This window comes from Dendrobates tinctorius, unplaced genomic scaffold (genome assembly GCF_039654945.1).
Source record: "Dendrobates tinctorius isolate UK_male_01 unplaced genomic scaffold, ASM3965494v1 ptg000082l, whole genome shotgun sequence".
Classification (NCBI taxonomy): domain Eukaryota; kingdom Metazoa; phylum Chordata; class Amphibia; order Anura; family Dendrobatidae; genus Dendrobates; species Dendrobates tinctorius.
The window spans coordinates 21,257,956-21,276,415 of NW_027361750.1; the positions used below are offsets into that span (position 1 = coordinate 21,257,956).

At 43.1% G+C, this 18,460-nt stretch overlaps 1 protein-coding gene across 7 annotated transcripts in view; it reads right to left on the reverse strand.

The window, feature by feature from the left end:
- FAM110B (family with sequence similarity 110 member B) overlaps window positions 1-18,460 on the reverse strand; it is a 156,569-nt gene that overhangs the window by 28,951 nt on the left and 109,158 nt on the right. For 6 of the 7 annotated variants that reach the window (XM_073583960.1, XM_073583963.1, XM_073583961.1 and 3 more), the window contains one exon: window positions 6,366-6,449. The exons of the other annotated variant lie outside the window; for it this stretch is intronic. The gene's annotated coding sequence lies outside the window, so the exon portion shown is untranslated. The remainder of the gene's footprint in view (window positions 1-6,365; window positions 6,450-18,460) is intronic. 7 annotated transcript variants of the gene reach the window in all.

The following is an 18,460-nucleotide window of genomic DNA, read 5'->3' on the forward strand; positions in this document are numbered from 1 at the left end:
CTCAAGGTGCTCCCTTGACCCGGCTCTGGGCTTCAGCCTACGCTCTGCTGCTAGACTCTGTCCTATCATGCTCTCTTGCACATTTTCCACGCTAGTCTCAAGGTTCTCCCTTGACCCGGCTCTGGGCTTCGGCCTACGCTCCGCTGCTAGCTCTGTTCTCGCCCTGACCGCTCTGTGCTTCTGCCCTAGGTTCCGCTCCTTGCTTTGTCTTTTCCTTGCCCTGTCTGGTTTTCCCTTCCCCCTGTCTTGTTGTTTCAGTTCCGACCTGTTGGTCGTGTCACACAGGACAGTGTCACGTGTCAGTCTTGTTGTTTTAGTTACCGGCCTTCGGGTCATGTCACACAGGACAGGCATATGTGACAGTTTGCCCCTTGCCCGCCTCCTGTGCCTTAGTCGTGCCACGTGCTTGTGTCTCCTGCCTGGAACCCTGGCGTGGCTCCTAGCATGCACCCTGCCTCGAACCCTGGCATGGCTCCTAGCACGGACCCTGCCTCGAACCCTGGCGTGGCTCCTAGCACGGACCCTGCCTCGAACCCTGGCGTGGCTCCTAGCACGCACCCTGCCTCGAACCCTGGCGTGGCTCCTAGCACGCACCCTGCCTCGAACCCTGGTGTGGCTCCTAGCACGCACCCTGCCTCGGACCCTGGCGTGTCTCTCTGCATGCGCAGGACTCTGCCTTGTACCTTGGCGTGTCCCCTACACACGCACCCTGCCTTGCACCTTGCTTTGATCCCTGGTGTGCCTCCTAGCACGCACCCTGCCTGGAATCCTGCCTTGGACCTCGGCGTGTTCCCTAACACGCACCATGCCTAGAGATCTGTCGTGCCTCCTTGCCTGTACCCTGGTTGGCCTGCTGGATTCCCGGAACCTGCCATCACTGCCAGAGATCGTAAGCATGAAGACTACAGCCTGATGCCTTGATCCTTGCCAGCTGTCCGGAGTCCGATGCCATAGTGTCCTTGCCGGTAACCGGGCTTGCCTTCTAGCACGTACCATGCCATGGACCTTGGCGTGCCATGCACGCACCTTGCTGTGTTTTGCTTATCACGTTTTTGCACCTAGTGTTATCCTGAATTTGTCTTAATGAAGATACCTTGAACTTTCGTCTTGTCTTGTTTCCTGCTTGTCCCTGGTCGTCAGACACACATAGTGTCCTCCTGAGCCGGCCGTCTGGTCCCAGCAGTCGTGGTGACTCACCCCCTTGGACTTGCCCCTGACACTCCCTGTATAGGGGGTGGTTCCTCACAAGGTCAGCTCGCCCTCGGTGGGTGCCACGACCCAGAGGGTCCACTCAAAAAATCGGCTCAGCAGAAGCAGAGTCCGTCACAGTTTGCTAAAGGGAGCAAGTTTACCTTTCAAATGGTGTATCATGTGGCGTGTGGGGTGAAGTAATCAGAAAAAAGCAGTGCATGTTTACAAATGTGTTGGTAGTGGGCTTTGGGGTAGAGTGGTTCCTTACTGCAGGGTTATGAAAAATTAATGTTTAAACTGTATTTTGTGATCAAATCGTTTGTGTGGTTTGTTTGGCTATTTTCTTGCTGAAGGGGGCAAGTTTTCCTTTCAAATGGTGTATCATTTGTGTGTGTGTAGGTGCAGTATGAACAGGGATACAAAGGAATCACCGAAAAACTGTTTAGAAATAATAGAATAGATATCTTCACAATGTTTTTATTGGTCATCAGAGATGTGAAAATATATTTCAGTGGAATTGAATTCTACACAAATAATCCAAAAATCTGAGTTTGTCCAAATGTGGATTTTTTCAATTCACTTTCAAGTGGATAAAGAATAATGGCAGTCACCTCATCTCTCTGGCCCATCCAGTTTGCACCCTGTCCGCTCCTCAAAGCATCTTCTTATCCCCCCATGCTGAGTGCCGAATCCCTGTGCCTCTTCACACTGTTGGCTATGAGGAGGCCCAGGACATTTCCACCAATGTGCATGCAAGGTCATGACACATATGGTATGGTGACATGATGTCATGACCTTATGAAATCCCAGGTCTCATCAAAGCTGGAAGTTTGGGCCTAGCGTGCAGAGGTCTGGGGATCGAGCTTGGCGGCAGTGATAAGATGATGCTTGGAGGCCTGCACTGGGCTCTATAGAGACTCCAGAGTATAATAACGGACATTCCATTTGCATTTAATAACTTCATAATAAATGAAATTTCCCGAGAAAATACGTACAACTTTGCAAATTGGAATTTTGTCAGATCCGTTCATCTTGATTGGTCGCATCATTCAAAACAAGTAACTCAATACATAAATAAGTGAGATTATTTAATCCTGATAGATTTTATGTGCAAAGGGTTTTTGAGAAAGAAACAGAGATCCCAAAACAGCCTCAATTTCACGTGAAAAAAAGATCTATTGTGCGCTGACAAGGCTGTCAGTATATTAGGATTTGGTGACCACGAGGCCAAGGAAGATGCAGAAGCAAACATAGGATAAGGCAGGGGTTCCCCAACTCCAGTCCTCAATGCCCACCATCAGATCATGTTTTCAGGATTTCCTTTGTATTGCACAGGTGATGCAATTATCACCTGTGCAATACTAAGGAAATCCTGAAAACATGATCTGTTGGTGGGCCTTGAGGACTGGAGTTGGGGAACCCTGGGATAAGGCCCTGCTGCATCCTGTTATTTCTACATAGGGCTGGATTCTCTTATCACCGACAGTCAAGCTCCATACTCGTGGATGCATGACTCAATCTAAACACTACTTGGAGGCACTTTCAAGAAGTTTCAGCATAAAACCAAAATTGTAAAAACACAAGTGTTGTCGTTAAGGAAAAAAAAGATAAAATATGGAAACAGACAACTAAGCCCTGGTGCCAAAACGACTTCTTGGCAATACTATTAACTCGTGAACATGACTTCAAACCACAAAGTGATGTGACAAAACAGGGATACCCCCAGCATCAACCCCGGTCCCCGGCTTCGGCGCTCTTCACACAGATAGTCTATGAAGTTTATGTAACCTCAGCCTCACTAACAGTAACATACAATTATGGCTCTTATGTTTGCTCTGAGTCACAGGAACTGTATTTTGGGATTATCCTGTTTACCACATTTTACAGTTAAAACTTAGAAATGTCTGTCACCGATGAAACGCTGCATGGAGAGGGGAAAAAAAAAATGAGACAATAGAAGTCTATATAAACATAGTCACTTCAATTTTAAACTTAAAATAAAAATGAGTTTATGTAAGAGACCAGTCCTGTGTAGTAAGAATCCATCTACTATTCTACTGGACATCCCGGGTCCTGCAGACAGAAGTGATGCTTTACAACAAGTGTGGCTACCGGAAGACAAAAATTATCTCCTTCTGTGAATGACCATCTATCAGCCATAGGAGGTTTGCAAGGAGTAGCTACAGTCACTGCTCACATCACCGCTCTCTATAGTGCGAGAGGTGGCTGTAAGCTTGCCCCGGCACTGTGATTGACAGCTGGGCTCTGCAGTAGCTGTCAAAGTGTCAGGGGAACTTACACTCGTTGCTCGCACTATAGAGAGCGGTGATGTGAGCGGTGACTAGAATCAATCCCTGCTCCCCAACTACAACAAAGACAGCAGCTCCCAGGAGGATATAAGTCCATTTTCTCCCATGAGCTGCTCTTTTGGCAAGGTGATTAGGCAGCATTACAACATTATATACCTGCAGATTAACCCAATATCTGCAGTTAAATCTGTAGGTGTTGCAACGGTGAACTCCTCCATTAGCTCAGAATGCTCATTCATGTACGTGGTCTATCCATGCTTTTGCAACACGTACCCACTATAGTCTATGGGGCTGTTGACAATTTTTAACGGACCGTGTATCCATGCACAACTCACAGAAACATGTTAGTTTCTTTTCCAGCGCCACAGATGAAAAGTGCGAATTCAAGTCTATAGATTTATAAAAACAATGTACAGCACACGGGTGGCAGCAGTGTACAACCTGTATGCTGTACCCATTTACGATATCCAAGCATTGGAGAAACTTTGGAATTCACTTATCCATCCGTGAAAAAGGCTGATGTCGTTAATGGTAAAAACGGACACACGGACCGAACACTAATGACTCATTGATCCAAAACAGTGACGAGACCAGTACCACTTTTTCACTTACATAATTAAACATGGAAGTCTGAACAACACCTTACGATAAACAAATTTTTTTACCTGAATTATAACCAAATGTAGAGGCACAGAAATCACCATATTTTGGCTGGTGATGCCAAAGTAAAAAAAAAAAAAAGGGTGCAGGCTCGCGCAAGTGTGTGTATGTGCATGAAAGGTTGCGTGCACATGTCCCACCAATTCATGTTGTTGAAGAAAGAAAAATAGAAATAAATATATAGTGTTACATATATATCTTATTGGACAAGAAAACAAAAAAAAAAAATCAATGTTTAATTAAGAGCTTGCGGACCCTGAACTGCCAATTCGGTCCTATCTTGATATTATGGTTGCATGATTGGAAATAAATAATCAATAACTAGCTCAATCCAATGGTTGAATGAGAAAATCAAGTTACACATGATGTATAATAGACTATCCACATTTCATTTAATGGCTGATTTGGTGACAATATTAATTTGAAGTTTACAGTACAAAGACAGTGATGTGCATACACCGCCATTTTTGCCGACTAGAGTCAAACACTTCCTGCCCTGTTTGTACAATAATTTTTGTAACATGACAATCCACTGATCACGAGGTGTCCTTGCTATGGAGAACGCCAACTGAAAAAGCCCCCATACACATCAGAAAGAAGTCTCCTTAGGCCTGTTTCACACTTCTGTTTTTGACCATCAGTCAAAATCCGCCGTTTTTTGAAAAAACGGATCCGCCATTTTTTTTTTGGCTGATCCGTTTTTTTCCCCATTGATTTGCATTACCGGCGGATCTTGACGGATGGCCATCCATTGGATCCGTTTTTTTGCGGATCCGCCAAATTTTTTGCGTCCGCCGACATGCCTGGACGGACCCTGTAACGTTTTTTTTGCTGCAGGATCCGCATTTTACAGTGCGCATGCCCGGAGAAAGGATGTCAGCCGGAAATTTAACCCTGAAATCCTTTCTGGAGGACGAAAAAAATTCTCTCTCTCTCGGGCAGCGGTTCCTTTAAAATTCTTCATTCGGCGGATCCGTCAAAAAAAAAAAAAAAAATGGTCCGGTGGCATCCGTTCACATCAGTTAGAAACGGATCCACTTTCCGCCATTTTGGCGGATTTTAACTGACACAAAAAAACTGAAGTGTGAAACAGGCCTTAGCAAACCGATTTCACATGGGGGACTCCCCACTAATCTAGGATTGGACGGTTAGAATTCAATTATACAATTCTTTTGGTTGGAGAGGATATCATCCAATGTAAGACAATTCTGGCAGAGGCTCTCTGATAGAGCGCAAAGAAGCCAAAAGTTCCCGTGTATGAGGGAATGAGGGCGTTGGGCGAGAACGGTTGATTGGCTGAAGGCCATCTAATGTGCATGGGGGGGCGTAATCTTTAGGGAAATTACCAGAAAAGGATTCCCTACAACCCAACTACAGAGAAAGTGACATGTAAAAAAAAAAAAAAACAAGACAACAAAAACAGAAAAAAAAAAACACAAGACCCCTCCTGTTAAAGCCCCGTTACACATAGCGAGATCGTTAACAAGATCGCTGAAACGTCACAGGTTTTGTGAGCGATCTCGCTAGGTGTGACACTTAGCAGCAACCGGCCTCCGCTGCGATATCGCTGATCGTGCTCGAATGTCCTAGGCCATTTTTTGATCGTTGGTGTCCCGCTGGTCAGCATGCATCGCTGTGTTTGACGCCGTAACAAAGATGAGGAACCTTGTTGGCGACTCAGAACTCACGCATACCGAGGTCTGAGTCGTCAGAATAGCTGCTGTGTGACAAGGTCCCAATGACCGCCGAGGTCGTTATAAGGATCGCCATATCATTGCTGCGTCGTTGAGTAGATCTGCCTGTTTGACAGCTTACTAGCGACCATGTAGCAACGTACCAGCGATCCTTACCAGGTCGTATCATTGTCGGGATCGCTGGAGCGTCGCTTAGTGTAACGGGACCCTTACTTCCAAAAAACCAACATGCTTTATTTGTACAGCATTTGATAATGCACATCAGACTATGCAGGTGGCACAAAAACGCCATCACTAAAAATGATGCAAAAAATTTCCAGTCTAAAACTATGCATGAAGGCAGCCTCATACAAGTTACTCTTTTAAACACAGGTTTTACAGAATATGATTAAATGAAAATCAAAGCGGGGCCTGTGTGAATTATCACCATGTAATTTCAGACCCCTCCAATAGATTCAAAACATTAATTCTACCAGTTTGGAGTTGTAAGTAATTTTGAGTTGCTACTCACTGTATGATGTGTTGAGGTATGGGTTTTTATGAAGCTTCACACTATGTTGCCCCAGCTTCGTTTGATGTTCAAGGCATTACAGATCTAAAAAAAAAAATATTCATATTAAGTAAGGTCCTCATATCTGCTAATATTCAAAAGAAGAGAGTAAGCAAGATTATCTTAATCTCAGTCGTGCTTGCCCCCCTACAGAGTTAAAAGAGGCTCTTATAAATACGTCACTGTGTTCACACCAGTAGTTCTGCACGGATTGGATTTCCGGAAAATTCGGTTAATATCTCGAAAGTTGGAATATGAAGATTTTAGTCCAAATTCTGACCACATATTTGTAAAATCAAAACAGAAAAACTGCAAATTCCAAATTTCAGCATGAAAGCTAGAAGACAAAAAAATAAAATAAAGTAATCCGCACTCTTTTACACTGTACATCTGAGGTCATCCTTTAAAAGCTGAACAGTATTCTGCTAAGAGCCAAGCCAGCACAAAATATATGTAATTCTAAAACCACATAAAATAGGTGTTACAGCTCAAATATCACTGTACTTGTGCATTTACTGCCAAAAAAGACTGTCATTGAAAAAGTCATTGCTGGATTTTAACTATATATATCAAAATCAAAGATAAAATAAGGAAGGTGTTAGTCAAGGTGAGTTTTAGGCAATAAAACGGTGTTCTATGAGAGTACAGTATCACAACATTATTTCTAGACTTACAAATTGTTACAGAATCCACTACAGCAGCCGTTGTACCAACAACCCAAAAAAGGTCTTGGAAGCTCGGAATCCATGTAGACTGTAAACTGTGATAGTGACTTCAGGTGCCACATCATTATGGCCCGTTTCCAAAGAAAATGGCTATTAATGTCAATTAATGAATTATTATACAGCTACGGAATAACCATAAAAATGGAAGGCTTTATTAGATTTTTGATGCATTCTTTTCTTCTCCAAGATATTGACCAGAGTTGTGCTCTACAGCGTTGTCTACAAGAATGAATGTGGAGATAGAATAAGAGCAAAATAAATAGATAAGAGCTGTGGATCAGCCCTTTAGGTGTGATAGTACTTCCATGAGAGAGATTGAACCATCCTGGCCCCATCTCCCCAAAAAACAAGCCCAACAGTATGGTCTCCATAGTGCCCCTATAGCAGAGTCAGACTACAACAGTGCCAACATAATTGAGCCGATTTGGAAGTACACCATGACCGTTCTGTCCTACAAAAGATCAACAACCGGGAGGAATAAATTTATAACAGAAGAAACATTTGGGGACACCACATTTTCCCCTATAGTCTTGTGAAGGGTACCCTATAGGATACATACTGTGTACATCAGGGTTAAAAACTCTGCTTTAGACTAGAGATGATCAAGTACCCAGTTGTGACCGGAGGTCCGATCCTCAGTTATATAGTCAGACTTCATTCCTGTGGAAGGCATCCATTGTCTGGCATCTTCTAGGTCTGTTTCTCCCCAAGCCTTCAGAAGAACCACCAAGAAGATTGGGGGCTGAGAACACAGGCCGCAGAAGTGAAGTCCAGCTGCAACGGAGGACTAGATTAGATGCAACAAATCTTCTCACCTCTATTTAGGACTAGAGACCTCAAGTTCCAAATAGAGAATTCATAAGTTAATCCCTAATATTACTAAATAAGATGAAAACGTAGTAGAAAAATTTAAACCTCCTATGATTCCCCCTATTTGAGTTTATAAACCTGCTTCTTCAATTCCATAAATTATTATAATTAGGGAATTGATAGTTGTGCAATTTGTCATATTTCACAGCAGTTGAGAAGATTTAGAAATTTTATTTAAAATAGATTCTGGAAACATCATTTCAAAAGATGCAGTAAGTGAACGTGTGAACCCAATCTTAAAAATATTAATTTATGCTTCAGACAGAAAAGGTTCACTTTACTGGCTGGCCAATGATTAGCTTTAGTTACTTGCCATTACATGCTATCTTTGGATTCAAAAGAGCCTTTGGGGATCAGTTTAAAATCTGGATTTGCATTCTATACTCAGATCTTAAAGCACAGATTAAAACCATCAAGGGAATATTCTATCCGATTAAAAACCTGCCCGAGTTTTAAAAGCAGGCTCTCTTCCAGGGTTTGAGTGTTTCAATGTGCTTACCTGAAATTTTAGCAAATTTATACCGATAAAGATATAAAGTATTTTGGAGACATTTTTTGCCAATCTGTCATTAGTACTGAAGAGGAACAAATATTGTGTGACAGTTTGTGGTGATCGTACATCACTTCTCATTTTATGTTGTCTGTTTTACAAAACCCCATGTTAACGTTCCCTACTAGGCCATTCTAAATTATTAGGCCACTCAGTGTCGGACTGGGGTGCCAAGGGCCCACCAGTAACCTTGACTTTGGGGGGTTCACTTTTCATCTGCATACAAATATTACATTACCCCGTTCACAAATTTACCTATATCTCTATATAATAATAAACTGGGAAGTTTGGTTACTAAATGATGAGAGGCTGATTTTTTCCTGTACAGAGAAAATCAAGTGAATTATGCCAAGTACTGACCATACAGTGGGGTTGGAGTTCCGGATCTGCACAAGTGCCCACCGTGGGATTCCCCTGTTAAGCCCCCGTTACACACTGCGATATCGCTAGCAATATCGCTGTAAAGTCACCGATTTTGTGATGTTGCAGCGATATTGCTGCATGTGATACTTATCTCCGACCGGCTCCCCCGCTGGTTATCGCTGATCGCGCGAGAAGCTCCTGGACCATTCCTCGTCGGCCACTTCCTGCTGCGCTTCCTGTGGCGCCGATGAGCGGCGCGTGGAGACGGGCGGGAGGACGCAGGATCGCCGCGTCTGACAGGTAAGTAGCGATCCCCGTCCCCAGCGATGTCGCTAGTGAGATCTGCCTGTGTGGCAGCTCACTAGCGACCACCTAGCGATGCACCAGCAATCCTGACCGCGTCATATCGCTGGTGCATCGCTAGGTGTAACGGTACCCTTACCCTATGGGACAGTCCGAGCCTGCGGCCACTCATCAATTACCCAAAGATAAGAGTGGATAAATAAAATCTAAAGTGAGCAGCCCTCTTAACTTCTAAATGCTGGATAAGATATTTAAATGTAGTTTATCCAGTGACCATTTAGGTAAGATAAAGTAAAATGTAATCTGATAACACAGAAATTTTCTTTCCAGCGCAAAACTGCAAACTAACCAGTCACAGTAACCAAAGAGTAGGCAGAAAAAAACAAAAAAAAAAAAAACGAAACAGCACACACTTTAATAGCAAAATGTTGTAGCAAATAGAACTCTGTCAATAATTGTCAACATAACTTACATAAAGAAATGTACTTCATGTATATGTGAGCAAATATTAAAAAAAAAAACCCCAACAGTAAAGTTCAGGATCCATACCAAACAGCTACTGTTCAGGCACAGACCCCGAACTTCTCCAGGAAGTCGGTGTTACGGTTTGGGTTCGGCACCCCGAACATCGGGTGTTTCCCATGCTGTCAGCTGCATGAGATTTGTCATCAGCGCGTGAAACATCGGCGGTTCTAATGGGCAGTTAGATCACCTCCGTCTGCTACACCTGCTGCCACCAACAACAGCGAGGGCAGGTGCGGCTGATGGGAGTATTCATCAGCCGATGCATGTGCTGTGCGATCTTTCTATTTTTAATAACTCGCATGGCAAAACTGACAGCTGCAGGCTTCAACCTTCTGCTGTCAGCTTTATCAAGAATAGAGGGGTCCCAACGCCGTTTTTTTTAAATTTAAATTATTTAAATAATGTAAAAAAACGGAATGGGATCCCTCCCATTTTTGACTACCAGCCAAGTTAAAGTAGACAGCTGGGGGCTGGTATTCTTTGGCTGGTTAGGGGCCATTGATATTGCCCCCCGAGCCTGAAAATAGCAGCCTGCCTCCACCCCAGAAATGGCGAATCTATTGGGGGTTGTTGTGGGGTTGATGTGACCTTTGTATTTTCAGATTACATAAAGCCCAGCAGTTAGTAATGGAGAGGCATCAATAAGACGTCTATCCATTATTAACCCCATAGTCATATTGTCAATTGATGGTCTATAATAATCTTACCGCCAATCAGGCAGTGTTGCATCTGCATGACAGCGCGGCAAGCAATGGATGTTCGTGCCCCCCCATTCATCTTAATGGGGTCCGGGTACTAGTCTGGTACCCGAACCAAACTTCTTTTTTAAATGTTCGGCCGAACCCAAACATCCAGGGTTCACCCATCACTAGTAACAAGGTCAATGTTCTCATAGTGAAGAATCATTTCATGTCGGTCATAAGGCAAAGCTGTCCATATGACGTAAAGGTCACTATGTACAAAAGAAAATTCCAAGCAGTCACACTGGAGTTTTAATAATGAGTATTTCAGCTTTAGGTTTATTTTATGTTTTAGGTTTATGACACGGTTTCTTTTTATAACTATACAGCATGAGGTAGGGGTTGAAACACAAGTTTCAGGGATGTATCACTTTTGTTCTGTACTGCGCTGTTTCCATACAATGAAGTTTTTTTCACAAGGAGATTATCAGTGTCTGGACTACAGGTCCATAAGTCATGGTCTAACCACGCCTCACTGTCAATAGACAATGTACACAGAAAGCTGTAGTATGGGTGGGGTTAGCTTTCTGAGCTCTGCTACAGGATACATCTAAAAACTCTGATTCTATCATAACTACTTCACCCAGTAAACTAAGTGATACATCCCTGGAATCAGGGTCTCTTTTTTACCATTATCCTGCTCTCAGATGAGGTAGCAAAAACCTGATGACAGATTCCCTTTAACATCGATGCTACTTAACACAAGCTGGCATTCTAGGATTCGATCATGCTGTTATGATTTTTTTTCCCAAAATTGCTGATTCAAGCGGTTTTTCAAGTGAACTCTTGTAATCTTGCTAAAAATGGGGGAAAAAAAAAATGACATTCATGAATGCAGAATCCAGAGCTACAGCGTTCTGAAAATACAGTCTCCTGCAGGTAAAAATGCAAATTCCAGAGGCTGAAGCTCCGAAAATATCTGTAATATGCTGAAAAGTGGAATAGAGCAGGCAAGGCAGCACTGGTCACAGCTTACTCTTCTTTTACCACACACATTTAAGGCTCAGAAGATACAAGACATGTGATCTGACTTTTTCTTCCTTTAAGTGGCAGCAAAAGTCACTTCCGTATATCGGATGCAGGCCAACTCATGTGTTATTCTTTTAGAAGGGGAACAAACTATCTGTAGGTTTTGATATCTTGTGAAATCAGAAGCCCAGATAACCCTGCAGTGCCCGTGCCACTACTAGTATGGTAATAGCAGCATATCAAGAGACCATTATCCATCACAACACTAGGCTGGAGGCGTCACCAGCATTTATGATCAAGTGTGCCGACATCCACATAGGCTATATACAGAAAAATCAGAATAGTCTATGAGCTGCCTATCGACCATACTATTCATTTTATTCCTATAGTGCCAACATATTCTGAAGCGCTTTACAATTCAGAGCGTACACATACAAACAGGATCAGATGTTGGCTCAAAGAAGTGGAGCGAGGGTCCCGCTCACAAGAGTTGCAATCTATAAAGCAATAGAGGTGACACAAAAAGGACGAAAAGTGCTATGAACGCATGCTGCAGCCATCTTTACAATACAGAAGGGTAAATAAGTAAATGAGCATGAACCGGTCATCAGTCAGTATCTGGAGATATCCAGATGGAAAGAGCTATCGAGTGCATGGGGTGTGGGGGGATCGGATGAAAAAAGAAAAATATAGGAAGGGGGAGCTGGAAAAAAATAGATTAATGAAGTGATAGGCCTGCCTAAAAAAAAACAAAAAAAAAAAAAAAAAACACAACAAAAAAGTGTTTAGGGCACACTTAAAAGTGTGAACAATGAAAATTGTGGTTCACTCACATCTGCGTGTATAAAGTAGCCGCGATTCTCAGCTAGAAAGGGTATCATGCGTTTTTTTTTGCTCACCTAGCATCAGCATGACACGCGTTTGCAATGCGTTATAAAAATCAGCAATTCTGTCATTTCAAGCTAGTTTTCTAACTAATAAAACAATCTTGTATACAGATATAAGTGATAGATATATGATAGATAGATGTAATTGAGATATATGATCAGTGCAGTGCATGTGTAGCTAGCTGTACATGTATTTAGCTAAAAAATTAATAAATGAAATAAATGGTGTGGGACCCCTCTTATTTTTCATAACCAGCTGAGGGAAAACCGACATTTATATTCTGGGAAGGGGGTAATAAACATTGAGTTTCCCAGGCTATTAATATCAGCTCACCGCTGTCTACTTAGCCTTTACTGGTAATTTAACCTCCTCCTACCCCCCCAAAAAAAATGAGGTGGAGTCCCTCCTAATTTTAATAGCCAGCAAAGGCTAAGTAGACAGCTGCGGGATACTGGCCCCTCCCAGACTAATTACACCAGCCCTCAAATGCCCCAGAAATGCGGCATCCTTTAGATGCGCCAAGACTGGAGCTTCGCCTCGGACACTTGCCCTGGTGTATAAGCAAGTGGGGTAACAGTTTTGGGGTTGTTGTCAGCTTTGTAATGTCACCTGACATCAAACCCAGGAGTTAGCAATGGACAGGAGTCTATAAGACATCCCCTATTACTGACCCCTGTAAGTTTAAGTTAAAAAACACACAGTGCAAAGTCCTGTTACCCATTTATTAAGATCCAAATAAAAAGAAAAACAAAAGTAATCCTCACCTGTCCACCCTAGCTTTGCTACAACCAGATGGTGAGTTGAGCAGTGGCATAATACAACCCCACAGCACACCAGCTGGAACACACTGACAGTAGTGTGAGAACGAGCCTGCAGTGACAAGGGCTGGTGTCAGTAAGGTGACTGGAGACTGATGAAATGTCGGGTTTCCTATGAGATGGGTGCGTAAGAAAAACCCAATAATATAAAATAAATATATCTCGCACGACACACGTATGGTCAGTGTGTGTGCCGTGCGATTTTTCTTCTTGCACCCACTGACTTGCATTAGTGAGACTCGGCCAAATTACATAGCCATACGCAGCGTGTTGCAAATTTTTCCTCACCCAAATTCCAAGTGAGGAAAACTTGCAGATCAACACTGCCATTTTTTTCCTCACATTGCACACGTTGATTTTATAGGCAGATGTGAGCGAACCCTTAACCTGATTGCCTTGGTAGTGCATTTCAGAGAACTGGTGCAGCACAAAAAAAAAAAAATACAACACTTTTTTTTGAGATGAGAAGACTACATTCAGCCTTGTCATTGGAGAGAGGAAAGTTTTGTTTAGTATGACAGATTTGTCTAGTGTAGTGCAACTCACTACTAATCACAAACTTGATTAGTAATTCCATATTAATGGAAATCTGCCAGTAAGATCAACTCTCCTACAGGCATGTAGGTCATGGGAAGCTGACTAAAATGACACCTTGATATCTGTGATCTGATGTCTTATTCCAGAGAAATCCACTTTTTTCTTATATGCAAATGAGCTATTGAGAACTATGGGCCGGACATAGATCTCCCTGAAAATCTGCCTCCAGAGCTTGTTTTACAAGAAGGGGATACCAGTGTGATATGTCTTGACGGCTCTCTGCTCTCCTGCAGAGCTGTGTGTGATTATACCTGACCTATCTGCAGGTTCCTCTCAGCTTCTCTCTCACAGGCAGACAGGGCTGCAATATTGTTACAATACAGCAGAGCTCAGAGAGCTGTAAAAAATGTGTTTGAAGGAGACAAAGTTCAGTTCTCCAGTGCAGTGTTAAATTCCATGTCACTCACTGGTAGCTCCCCACTTCATTTACAATAGCCTCTGGAGGTGGATTCTCAGGAAGATCTACGTCCTCCCCAGAGCCAGGAACAGATCATTTACATATAAGAAAAATGTGGATTTCTCGAAAATAAAAACATCAGATCGCCAATATCAAGGTATCATTTTTTTTTTTAGCTTCCTAAAGGTACTGTCACACTAAGCGATATCGCTAGCAATATCGCTATAACTTGTGACGTTATAGCGATATTGCTAGCGACATCGCTGTGTCTGATACTTACCTACAACCTGCTCCCCCGCTGGTTATCGCTGATGGCGTGAGAACGTCCTGGACCGTTTCTCGTCGTCAGCTTCCTGCGGCGCTTCCTGTGGAGAGACGAGCGTGGAGCCGGGCGGGAGGATGCAGGATCGCCTAGTGTGACAGGTAAGTAACGACCCCCGACCCCTGCGATGTCGCTGGTGGGATCTGCCTGTGTGGCAGCTCACTAGCGACCACTTAGCGATGTACCAGCGATCCTGACCGCGTCATATCGCTGGTCGGGATCGCTGGTACATCGCTAAGTGTGACAGTACCTTAAGACTTACATGCCCATATAGACGGCTTAGGAAGGTTATTTCTACTGATCGATTCCTTTAAAATCTATTTCCTAGTATATATTAACCGGACAGCTAGTGAAACAAAGCTCAGCCTGTAGTTATATATTTGTAGCAATGGTTACAGTATTTGATAGTTCTGCTTGTATGCTACTCTCTTTAAATGCATTTTACAATATTCATAAGAACTATTCATTATGTCATTTCTCCCTTTCTGATGAGGAGTTGTATCTTATATAGTAGGCCAGAGCTGAGTTCACAATTCTGCAGACTTTTGGAGTCTAGTCTCCTAATATTCTTTGCTTACCGCACTCCATACACAGCAGATTGCACTGGCAAGTGGTGATGTAGGTTTCGCTGCAGTTCTTTGTATTGTGCTGCTTCTGAAGGACAGAAGTTATAACTGGTACCTAAACTATAAATTCTATTGGCTGCAATGTGAACTGTGCCTTAGGCATGCGTAGGTCGTCACATTGATATCACCTCATTATCCTGCAGCCTTCTGCCCTCTGTTATTAACGTAAAGGGGAATATCCCAAGCAGAAGGTGAAAGCTACGCCGTAATCTCCAGGGATGCCGCCATGTCCTTGGATTAAACTTCCAATGTAGAGGTCTTAGCACTGACCTTGAATATATTTGGTAAGTGGTAATGGTCTCTCGCTCTCACAAGGCCGCACTAGCTATCCCCCCACATGACAGTAGAAGGGTTTGTTTTTTTAAAGTAAATGCCCCTGCAATTCTCAGTGTATTCTGCTTACAGCATGACTTAATGTCAGTACCAAGCATTTGCTGACGCTGTATTACTATCTGAGCCACAGAAAATCCTCTTAGTTAAAAGCACATTCCTCATCTATTACATGCAAGTAAAGTCAAAATCAAAAATTCTACCGCAAGAAGATTCTGTCCTGGCAATGTTAGAAGAAAACAAGGGAACAAGCATCCCCACCCCACCTAAAAAAAGAAAATAATGGTTCTGGTAGAAAACCAATAAATGGCAGCCATTAATGGGATTTCCAGCATTCTAATATTGACCCATTTACAGATGAGGAAAAGGTGGATTGCTCTGTAATAAAACATCAGATTGCAGATATCAAGGGATCTGAGGAGAAGTCATCATCCGTATCAGATGGACTGCGTCTGATACCCGGCACCCCCACCAATAAGCCAAGCTTCGAGCTGTGAGTAGCGACATGGCACATAGCTCCTCAACGGCCGTCATACTGTTTAGTGTCGTGACCATGTACTGGAGTGGATCGGATTCCAGTCAAATAAGCCACTATTCACATATCCGCTTGGACGACCAGTTTGTCCGATCCATGCTAAGAACATATAGAATAAGTGATCCATTGCACCAGTTATGCAAATGGACAAGAGTGACCACGATGATTATTATGAAGTTCATTCATTTTGGTTTTTATGATGGGGAAAAAAAAAATGTCCTGCATGCAGAATAGTTCTTCTGATCTTAAAAAAATAAAATAAAAAAAAAGATAAAAACCCACCAAGTGGCTCCCAATAATAATTTGGCCCCTTTGCTTCCATTAGAGTAAACGATCCAATGTACCAGTTTTGGAAAGTTATGCAAACAGAGGTGGACAAATTATAATTAGGGTCCATTTGGGGTCTAGTTTTTTTTTTTTCAGATCAGAAGAAAAAAATTCTGCATGACATTTTTTTTTCCCCATTCTAAAAAGTGGACACCAAGCAAACTTCATAATACTCATCGAGGCCACCCTTGTCTATTTGCCCAACTGGTGCAATGGAACACGAAAGAACTGGAATAGTCGAGCAGTCATGTGAACCGAGACTAATAGAAGCTGATCGACAGTACCGGGCAGCAGTCGCTAAACTGGAGGGGTTCTGCTCCATCACACTGCCGATTGGTAGGAAAGGCGGGTCAGATGATGGACCCCCAACGATCTGAGATTTCTGACCTATTGCAAGGATAGGTTCTGAGTATGTACATGGTGGACAAACACTAATCACTGTAGGACTGGTTTCCACACAATCCATTGAGTTGAACTGGTCACATTGAGATTGGAAAAATTCAGGGACTGAATCAGATCTGTTACAGATAAGAGCTTCATTAAAATGGAAGAATCCAACGTGGGAAAAGGCTGTGGTCAATAGACGTCAACTTCCAAATCTTGCCACAGTCTCTCCAACCTCCACTGCTATTCATGTAAGGTCGGGTTAATTTCCTTTACGGTAACTGTGCAAAGAAGTCAATGATATCCAAATAACATAAATAAAAGCTACGTTCACACGGCCGAAGATTCTGTCATCTGAGAATCGGGCCGATTTTGTTAATGACACTGATCAAACTCTGATCAGTTTGAGCCAAGTGTCAGCTTATACGAGAGAATAGGAGCACAGTGTGAGGAGAAGATGGAGAAGAAACATTTCCCCATCTTCTCCATTCTGCATCAGCTCTGCCCTACTGAATAACATTGGTCCAAGTTCTAATCGATAAAAAAAGTATATTATATATAAAAAAATATATAATCTCGCTACATGTGACACTTACCTGCAACCCGGCTCCCCGCTGATCGCGCAAGATCGTCCTGGTCCATGTCTCGTCGTCGGCTTCCTCCTGGCGCCGACGAGCGACTCCATGGACGCGGGAGGAAGTAGTCACCAGAGCTGCCGTCTGACAGGTAAGTAACGACCGCTGCTACGTCGTTGGTGAGATCTGCCTGTTTGGCAGCTCACTAGCGACCATTTAGCGATGCACCAGCGATCCTGACCGGGTCGTATCGTTGTCGGGATCGCTGGTGCATCGCTAAATGTAACGGGGCCTTAAGGCTCCTACCAATATGCATTCAGACGGTGGAAATGTGCGACTGCTCTTATATTCTTGGCATGTGAAGTATGTGTGCTGAGGGGAGGCAGCAGGACAGGGTAAGGCGACATTATGTGACACACGAATGGAGCATTTATAATTCTAACCAAAAATGAAGAGAATTTAGTAGAAAGCTGCAATGAAAGTTAATAATACATTTGATTTACTTTATTGTTCATTTTTATCCTGAAAGGTGGAAATCATAATGTGAATATTGCTAAATTAAGGTTACCTCGACTCTTGTGTAATAAGACAAAGTAGTGTTACACAGTAAAGGAGCGCTATGGCACGCTATGCCAACAAGAGAAAGGCCATCGCACATCCTGTCTATTTAAAACCATGCCAGAACTTTGCACACCGTAAGAAGCAGTTTTGGGTTTTTGGTTTTTTTTTTCAAATCATGAAAATGAAATAGCTGATGTAGCATTCCAATAATGTAATGTTACATCGCCATATCAGACTACACAGCGTCATGGAACCGCAGTTCTCTAAAAAGTGGCGCGACAAAAATATTTGTGCAACTTGCTGTCATGTGACCATTTCAGAGCTCAGATTTGCAGATAAGCCACACGTGGCTCGGGCTGAAGTCAATCACGTGTCGTGTGCGACCACCAGCCAAGGAGAGCCCACCTCGTTTGGAGACACAGTACAGCATGTCGCAACGTGACACTATAGCAACTCATTACATCCAATGTCACAATGTTTCACTGCAAATCTATGTTTCTCGATACTTCTCTGTCGCAGCCCTAGCCTCGCGATTATTAACGGCGTGACCTGGTTGACCTGAAAAATGAAGGGATAGATGTTCAGTTCTCTGTGGAGTTGATGGTGGAGAGGAAATGCAGGGGAATGAGGTGAAGGTGTTGCAGCTCTCAA